The sequence below is a fragment of the Oncorhynchus mykiss genome, chromosome 2 (assembly GCF_013265735.2).
Source record: "Oncorhynchus mykiss isolate Arlee chromosome 2, USDA_OmykA_1.1, whole genome shotgun sequence".
NCBI lineage: Eukaryota > Metazoa > Chordata > Actinopteri > Salmoniformes > Salmonidae > Oncorhynchus > Oncorhynchus mykiss.
In genome coordinates this window covers 85,800,431-85,808,138 of record NC_048566.1, presented here as the reverse complement: position 1 = coordinate 85,808,138, position 7,708 = coordinate 85,800,431, and the positions used below count along the sequence as shown (strand labels likewise).

At 42.8% G+C, this 7,708-nt stretch overlaps 1 protein-coding gene and 1 pseudogene across 2 annotated transcripts in view; both read left to right on the top strand.

Moving 5' to 3' along the window:
* The first annotated feature begins 3,785 nt into the window (after positions 1-3,785).
* On the top strand, positions 3,786-4,461 carry LOC110502245 (annotated as a pseudogene).
* A 725-nt stretch (positions 4,462-5,186) lies between these two features.
* The window catches only part of bcl2l13 (BCL2 like 13), a 36,865-nt gene continuing 34,343 nt past the window's right edge, over positions 5,187-7,708 (top strand). Inside the window, exon 1 of one of the 2 annotated variants that reach the window (XM_036957590.1) lies at positions 5,187-5,205. The gene's annotated coding sequence lies outside the window, so the exon portion shown is untranslated. Of the gene's footprint in view, positions 5,206-5,845; positions 6,053-7,708 lie in introns of those variants that run through there. The other variant, XM_021574785.2, reaches the window with a different exon arrangement.

Below are 7,708 nucleotides of genomic sequence, written 5' to 3'. Positions count from 1 at the left end.
GAATAACAAGGTGCCTGGCTCAGGTCTCAAACTCTCGGCATATTTAGCCATTTAAAGGTCAATGTACGGTAGTTGCGTGGTAAAAAAAATTAAACACTGCTCAATCAAAACCGTCTAACACAGGGTTTCCCAAACTCGGTGCACATTTGGATTTTTTCCCCCCTAACACAACACAGGTGATCAAAACTTGATGATTAGTTGATTATTTTAATCAACTGTATAGTGCAAGGGCAAAACCAGGCCTCTGACCTCCTTATAGGACTCATCGTTGTGGGTGATCAGGCCTACCACTGTTGTGTCGTTGACAAACTTAATGATGGTGTTGGAGTTGTGCTTGGCCACGCAGTCACGGGTGAACAGGGAGTACAGGATGATATTAAGCACGCACTCCTGAGGGTCACCCGTGTTGAGGATCAGTGTGGCAGACATGTTGTTGCCTACCCTTACCACTTGGGGGCGGCCCGCAGGAAGTCCAGGATCCAGTTGCAGATGGAGGTGATTAGTCCCATGGTCCTTAGGTTAGTGATGAGCTTTGAGGCCACTATGGTGTTGAACGCTGAGCTGTAGTCAATAAACAGCATTCTCACCTAGGTGTTCCTTCTGTCCATGTGGGAAAGGGCAGTGTTGAGTGCAATAGAGATTGTGTCATCTGTGGATCTGTTGGGGCGGTATGCAAATTGGAGTGGGTCTAGGGTTTCTGGGATGATGGTGTTGTTGTGAGCCATGACCAGCCTTTCAAAGCACTTCATGGCTATAGATGTGAGTGCTACGGTTCGGTAGTCATTTAGGTAGGTTACCTTGGTGTTCTTGGGCACAGGGACCATGGTGATCTGCATGAAATATGTAGGTATTACAAACGGCCAGGGACAGGTTGAAAATATCAGTGAAGACACTTGCCAATTGGTCAGCGCATGCTCTGAGTACATGTCCTGGTAATCCGTCTGGCCCTGCTGCCTTGTGAATGTTGACCTGTTTAAAGGTCTTATTCACATCGGCTACACTGATCACACTGTCGTCCAGAACAACTGGTGCTCTCATACATTATTCAGTGTTGCATACCTCGAAGCGCGCATCAAAGTCATTTAGCTCGTCTGGTAGGCTTGTGTCACTGGGCAGCTCGCGGCTGGGCTTCCCTTTGTAGTCAGTAATAGTTTGCAAGCCCTGCCACACTCGACGAGCGTCGGAGCCCGTGTAGTAGGATTCAATCTTAGTCCTGTATTAACGCTTTGCCTGTTTGATGGTTCGTCTGAGGGCATAGCAGAATTTCTTATAAGCGTCCGGGTTAGTGTCCCGCTCCTTGAAAGAGGCAGCTCTACCCTTTAGCTCAGTGCAGATGTTGCCTGTAATCCATGGCGTCTGATTGGGGTTGTACGTAAGGTCAATGTGGGGACAACGTCATTGATGCACTTATTGATGAAGCCGGTAACTGATGTGGTATAATCCTCATTGCCATCGGATGAGCCCCGGGAACGTATTCCAGTCTGTGCTAGGAAAACGGTCCTGTAGCTTAGCATCTGCATCATCTGACCACTTCCATATTGAGCGAGTGACTGGTTCTTCCTGCTTTAGTTTTAGCTTGTAAGCAGGAATCAGAAGGATTGAAGTATGGTCAGATTTGTCAAAATGAGGGCGAGGGAGAGCTTTGTATGCGTCTCTGTGTGTGGAGTAAAGATGGTTTAGAGTTTTTTTCTTCCTCTGTTGCACATGTAACATGCTGGTAGAAATGAGGTAAAACATATTTAAGTTTCCCTGCATTAAAGTCCCCGGCCACTAGGAGCACCACCTCTGGATGAGCATTTTCTTGTTTGCTTATGGCTTTATACAGCTCGTTGATTGCGGTCTTAGTGCCAGCTACGACATTCACTCCTTTCCACACGCTCTATAAAACGTAGAGGTCAAACATGGAAATAATTTTCCCAACATTCATTTTTTCCATAGGGGATTTTAGAAACACCTAAAATAAGGTCTGTGTTTCGTGTAGGCTTACCCTGGCATGACATTTTGATAACTGTGTAAATCTCTATCTGAGAAGGTGACTTTTATCAATATACAGTGCCTTGCGAAAGTATTCGGCCCCCTTGAACTTTGTGACCTTTTGCCACATTTCAGGCTTCAAACATAAAGATATAAAACTGTATTTTTTTGTGAAGAATCAACAACAAGTGGGACACAATCATGAAGTGGAACGACATTTATTGGATATTTCAAACTTTTTTAACAAATCAAAAACTGAAAAATTGGGCGTGCAAAATTATTCAGCCCCTTTACTTTCAGTGCAGCAAACTCTCTCCAGAAGTTCAGTGAGGATCTCTGAATGATCCAATGTTGACCTAAATGACTAATGAAGATAAATACAATCCACCTGTGTGTAATCAAGTCTCCGTATAAATGCACCTGCACTATGATAGTCTCAGAGGTCCGTTAAAAGCGCAGAGAGCATCATGACGAACAAGGAACACACCAGGCAGGTCCGAGATACTGTTGTGAAGAAGTTTAAAGCCGGATTTGGATACCAAAAGATTTCCCAAGCTTTAAACATCCCAAGGAGCACTGTGCAAGCGATAATATTGAAATGGAAGGAGTATCAGACCACTGCAAATCTACCAAGACCTGGCCGTCCCTCTAAACTTTCAGCTCATACAAGGAGAAGACTGATCAGAGATGCAGCCAAGAGGCCCATGATCACTCTGGATGAACTGCAGAGATCTACAGCTGAGGTGGGAGACTCTGTCCATAGGACAACAATCAGTCGTATATTGCACAAATCTGGCCTTTATGGAAGAGTGGCAAGAAGAAAGCCATTTCTTAAAGATATCCATAAAAAGTGTTGTTTAAAGTTTGCCACAAGCCACCTGGGAGACACACCAAACATGTGGAAGAAGGTGCTCTGGTCAGATGAAACCAAAATTGAACTTTTTGGCAACAATGCAAAACATTATGTTTGGCATAAAAGCAACACAGCTCATCACCCTGAACACACCATCTCCACTGTCAAACATGGTGGTGGCAGCATCATGGTTTGGGCCTGCTTTTCTTCAGCAGGGACAGGGAAGATGGTTAAAATTGATGGGAAGATGGATGGAGCCAAATACAGGACCATTCTGGAAGAAAACCTGATGGAGTCTGCAAAAGACCTGAGACTGGGACGGAGATTTGTCTTCCAACAAGACAATGATCCAAAACATAAAGCAAAATCTACAATGGAATGGTTCAAAAATAAACATATCCAGGTGTTAGAATGGCCAAGTCAAAGTCCAGACCTGAATCCAATCGAGAATCTGTGGAAAGAACTGAAAACTGCTGTTCCCAAATGCTCTCCATCCAACCTCACTGAGCTCGAGCTGTTTTGCAAGGAGGAATGGGAAAAAAATTCAGTCTCTCGATGTGCAAAACTGATAGACATACCCCAAGCGACTTACAGCTGTAATCGCAGCAAAAGGTGGCGCTACAAAGTATTAACTTAAGGGGGCTGAATAAGTTTGCACGCCCAATTTTTCAGTTTTTGATTTGTTAAAAAAGTTTGAAATATCCAATAAATGTCGTTCCACTTAATTTCATTCCGCTTCACTTCACTACGCTTTGTGTCCCACTTGTTGTTGATTCTTCACAAAAAAATACAGTTTTATACCTTTATGTTTGAAGCTTGAAATGTGGCAAAAGGTCGCAAAGTTCAAGGGGGCCGAATACTTTCGCAAGGCACTGTATTTATCAACTTCAGGGCAAAGTTGGGCTGTTCACAGGCTGCAACATTTACCAACAGTTGGGACCTAAACGAGTCGAGTAGGATGTAGTGGAAACCTATGAAGATGAACCCCTTGATGTTCAACAAACTGCTTACTAAGCTGGGTGTGTGTGGTAGCTGGCGTTTCATGGACATGTTAGGTCTGGACGAGGAGGATTTGTCGTCTGTACCGATTCCATGCGGCACCGTCATTCTGCGGTTCCTGCTAACGGAACAGCATGAGTTGTTCCGGGAAGAGGAAGGAGAGCTGGTGTTTGGGGGTCTGACTGTTTTCTTCCTGAGAAACAAAGTGGTCAACTCCTGTGGCACCGTAGCTCTGCTGCACGCATTTGCCGAAAACTCCACCCACATGGTAGTACCATGGTGACTCGCCTGTGAAGAAGTTGGACGAGACATATTGGATGACCCCCCTTAACAAAGCTGCCCACCTAGAGATGAACCAGGCCACCAGAGAGGCCTATTATGACGTGGCAGCACAGGGCCAATGCCGGGTCGAAGCAGATCACGTCAACTTCCATTTAACTACCTTTGTCAAGGTGAACAGAATACTTTATGAGCTGGATCCTAGGATGGAGGGGCCAGTAAACCATGGAGACACCCAGGACAACTCCTTCATCTGGGATGCGGCTCGTGTTTGTCAGGAGTTTGTGGAGAGAGTGGAGGGGGAGGTCCACTTCTCTGCTATAGCCTTCTGTTTCTCCAAGAAGGCACACACATAGTCTGAAACACAAACAATGTACACCCTCACACACACTGCAGCACACAGTAAAGCTTGCCAAAGCCTGGTGTCTGTGTTTGATGACGAGGATGTCAACGCTACATTTTAGGTCTGTTTCTGTAGTCTCAAAATGATCAAACATTCTGTTACATGAACAAATTGTATTTTCTATTATTACATCACATTGTAAAAATGATTTATTACATCACATGAAATAAATGTTATTCAAATAGGTTGTCTCGCCCCCACAAGTAAACCTGGGTTTCTAGTAGATTCTATAGCCACAGTCAAAATAGGCTATATCATCAACATTTTTCTAAACAAAAATGAGCTTTTTGGTCTTCATTTAAGGTTAGGGTTAGTTTTAAACCCCGATTTTAAGAAGATAAATTGTAGAAATAGGCGGGTTTTAGCAATAATTATGACTTTGTGAAAACCATAAACCCAGAGCACATAGGCCTTGTTTACAAAGGCAGCCCAATTATGATATTTTCCCCACTAATTGGTATTTTGACCAATCACGTCGGGTATTTTCACATCAGAGCTGATCTGATTGGACAAAAGACAATTATTAGTGGAAAAAAAGAATTGGACAGGCTGTCTAAACGCAGCCATAGTACACAGATTTAAATATACATCAGATGTGTGCAGCGCCATGGGCTGACCACGATGACCATGCACAGACCTTTCATGTAATGGAACAGACTCTTCACGCCACTTCGATACAAAGTGATTTTCTTAGCAGGTTAGAAGGGCATTTTCGCTAACCCTACCTCTTTTCATAACCTTAACCTCAGTCTCCTAACCTGCTGCGTAAATGTCACTTCGGTAATCCAAGTGGCGTTTAAATAGTGTTTCCCGTCATGTGATAAGTGTACATCCAATTTGTGTCCGATGTGCCCTATACAGTCAATGGACGTGCCCGTGACCTTGAAAGCATGCGATTTGAGCATGTTTGACTTGTTTTCTTAATGTATAAACAGTTTAAGATGATAATAGTTTATGATTGCTTACTTCTTCCAAACATTATTACCACAATATAATGTCTTTAAATCAACTATTTTTCTCCGCGTGGTGGCAGCACGTGCATTGTTTCATTGATGTTAACTGTATCTTGCTATTGTTCTTTATGTTGTATTTGTCAAGCTACATTATTTGTATTTGTTTTTATATTTAGTAGTTTTGCACAATTTAATTTAATTTTAACTGCGAAATTAATAAACAATTAGAATTCAAGCAGTTATCAAAATGCATGATACTCATTTTTATTACATAATATAAATGCAACATGCAATTCGTTTTACACCTTGATGTGGGTGTGCTTATGCAATTAATTAATTAGCTAAATAAATGAAAATGTCCTTTAAACTCCCCTAACTGAGGTGCATGTCGTCCGCATGATGGCTGCCCAGTCCCTACATTGGACACGTTTTGTGGGCTTTGGTTGGAAAGGGTCGAGATAAAACACACACGGCGTACCCTGCTGACAACTGGTTTGCGGCTGCTGGTACTAGTGTGGGGAGCGTGTTTCACGTGTTGCTTCTCAACACGCAGCAAAACGTCGTCCGGACCGAATTTGCCTCTGGAAACGGGTACGTCATGTGTCCTACACTTAGCTAGCTGCTATTTGACAATCGATCTTCAGGATGAGCCAATATTACTATCTTAACAGTATTTAGTAGCACGAGTTAGCAGGCTAGCTAGTTATAACGTTTATCGTAGAGGCGAAATGGACAGTTGAGGGGGTGTGTACGCTAGACAATCTCATCGATCTAGCTTGTACTGAACTAGCTACGTTAATGCATCGCGTACAATGGCGTAATGCCACTGAACAATGTGGATCTCTACGGTTATGAACTTGGGTTTCTCTCCGGTTGTAGTGGCATATTGATCATGAACGGACGCTATTTTCCTGTGTGGTTTAGTACACTGTTAGTACTAACGTTACAGTACTCAAATGTTGGTCGATTACTCCAACAACTTCATGGTTCATGCCGATGATGTGTTGTGTAATAATGTGGTGAAAGCAGGGTTGCCAGGTCTAGTTCAATGACAACTCAAAACCCGAACAAAATGCCTGAAAACTAGCCCAAGAAAGGAGTTGTCACATTTATACAATACCCCCACCCCCCATGAGATAATGTTATCAACACAATTAAGGAATATCGAGTAACTTGTAACTAACTACGTTAGAAGCAACAATTATTATTGCGAACTATGTGATTACTTAAATACATTTGGATATGTCGCTAGATAAAATATAATTCTCCCTTATTAAACTCGCCAGATCATTTAACATCAGTGGATGTAGTGGTGTGGAGTCGACTCCAAAATAATCGATTCCTCGACTCTTTGCACGTCGACTCCTATTTTTGGGTGTCAAGGTTGCGGAATCGACTCCTAAGATTCTGTATTTTTGCAATGGATCAAACAATTTCCCGTAGTCTACTTCGAGAACACAAACTCTCGCATCTTTCACAGCAGTGATAGGTAGGCATGTCGGCCACCAGTCAGACAGAACCGTTAATCGGTAATCAAAATGTGTAGGCTATCGCAATACTGTATTTCGCAATTTCCTGTCTTGCAATGTCTCTCGCAGGTTCACTAAATTAAGGGCTATCTGTGAGTACAGACCGAAGAGCAAACACACTAGCGTTTTTCATAGCGAAGTGAAAGGGGAGCAGACGAGGGAGGATCGTTGCAGGCAGAGAGACAGTCAGAACCGTGCGTATAGGCTATATTTTGGTAATCTAGTAATGCCTCGTAAATTTACCAACATTATATAAAAGTAGGCTATATATTAGGCAATTTTATTTCACCTTTATTTAACCCGGTAGGCCAGTTGAGAACAAGTTCTCATTTACAACTGCGACCTGGCCAAGATGAAGCAAAGCAGTGCGACAAAAAACAACACAGAGTTACACGTGGGATAAACAAAAGTACAGTCAATAACACAATAGAAAAACCTGTATACAGTGTGTGCAAATTGCGTAAGGAGTATGAGTATGGCTAATCTGTTCTTCATAGTGCCAGTGAATTTCGTTGAACATCGCCAAATGCATAATTTTAATTAGGCCTAAATGTGCAATAAAACGTATTGCTTCTAGTTTATTTAATGAAACCCTGGCTGGCTGTTGATGTCATAGGTTAGGGCTCTCCAACCCTGTTCCTATAGGAGTGAAAACCTACAGGATGGTAGCTCTCCACGAAGAGAGCCCTGTCCTAGGCAACAGATAACAAACCAGCAT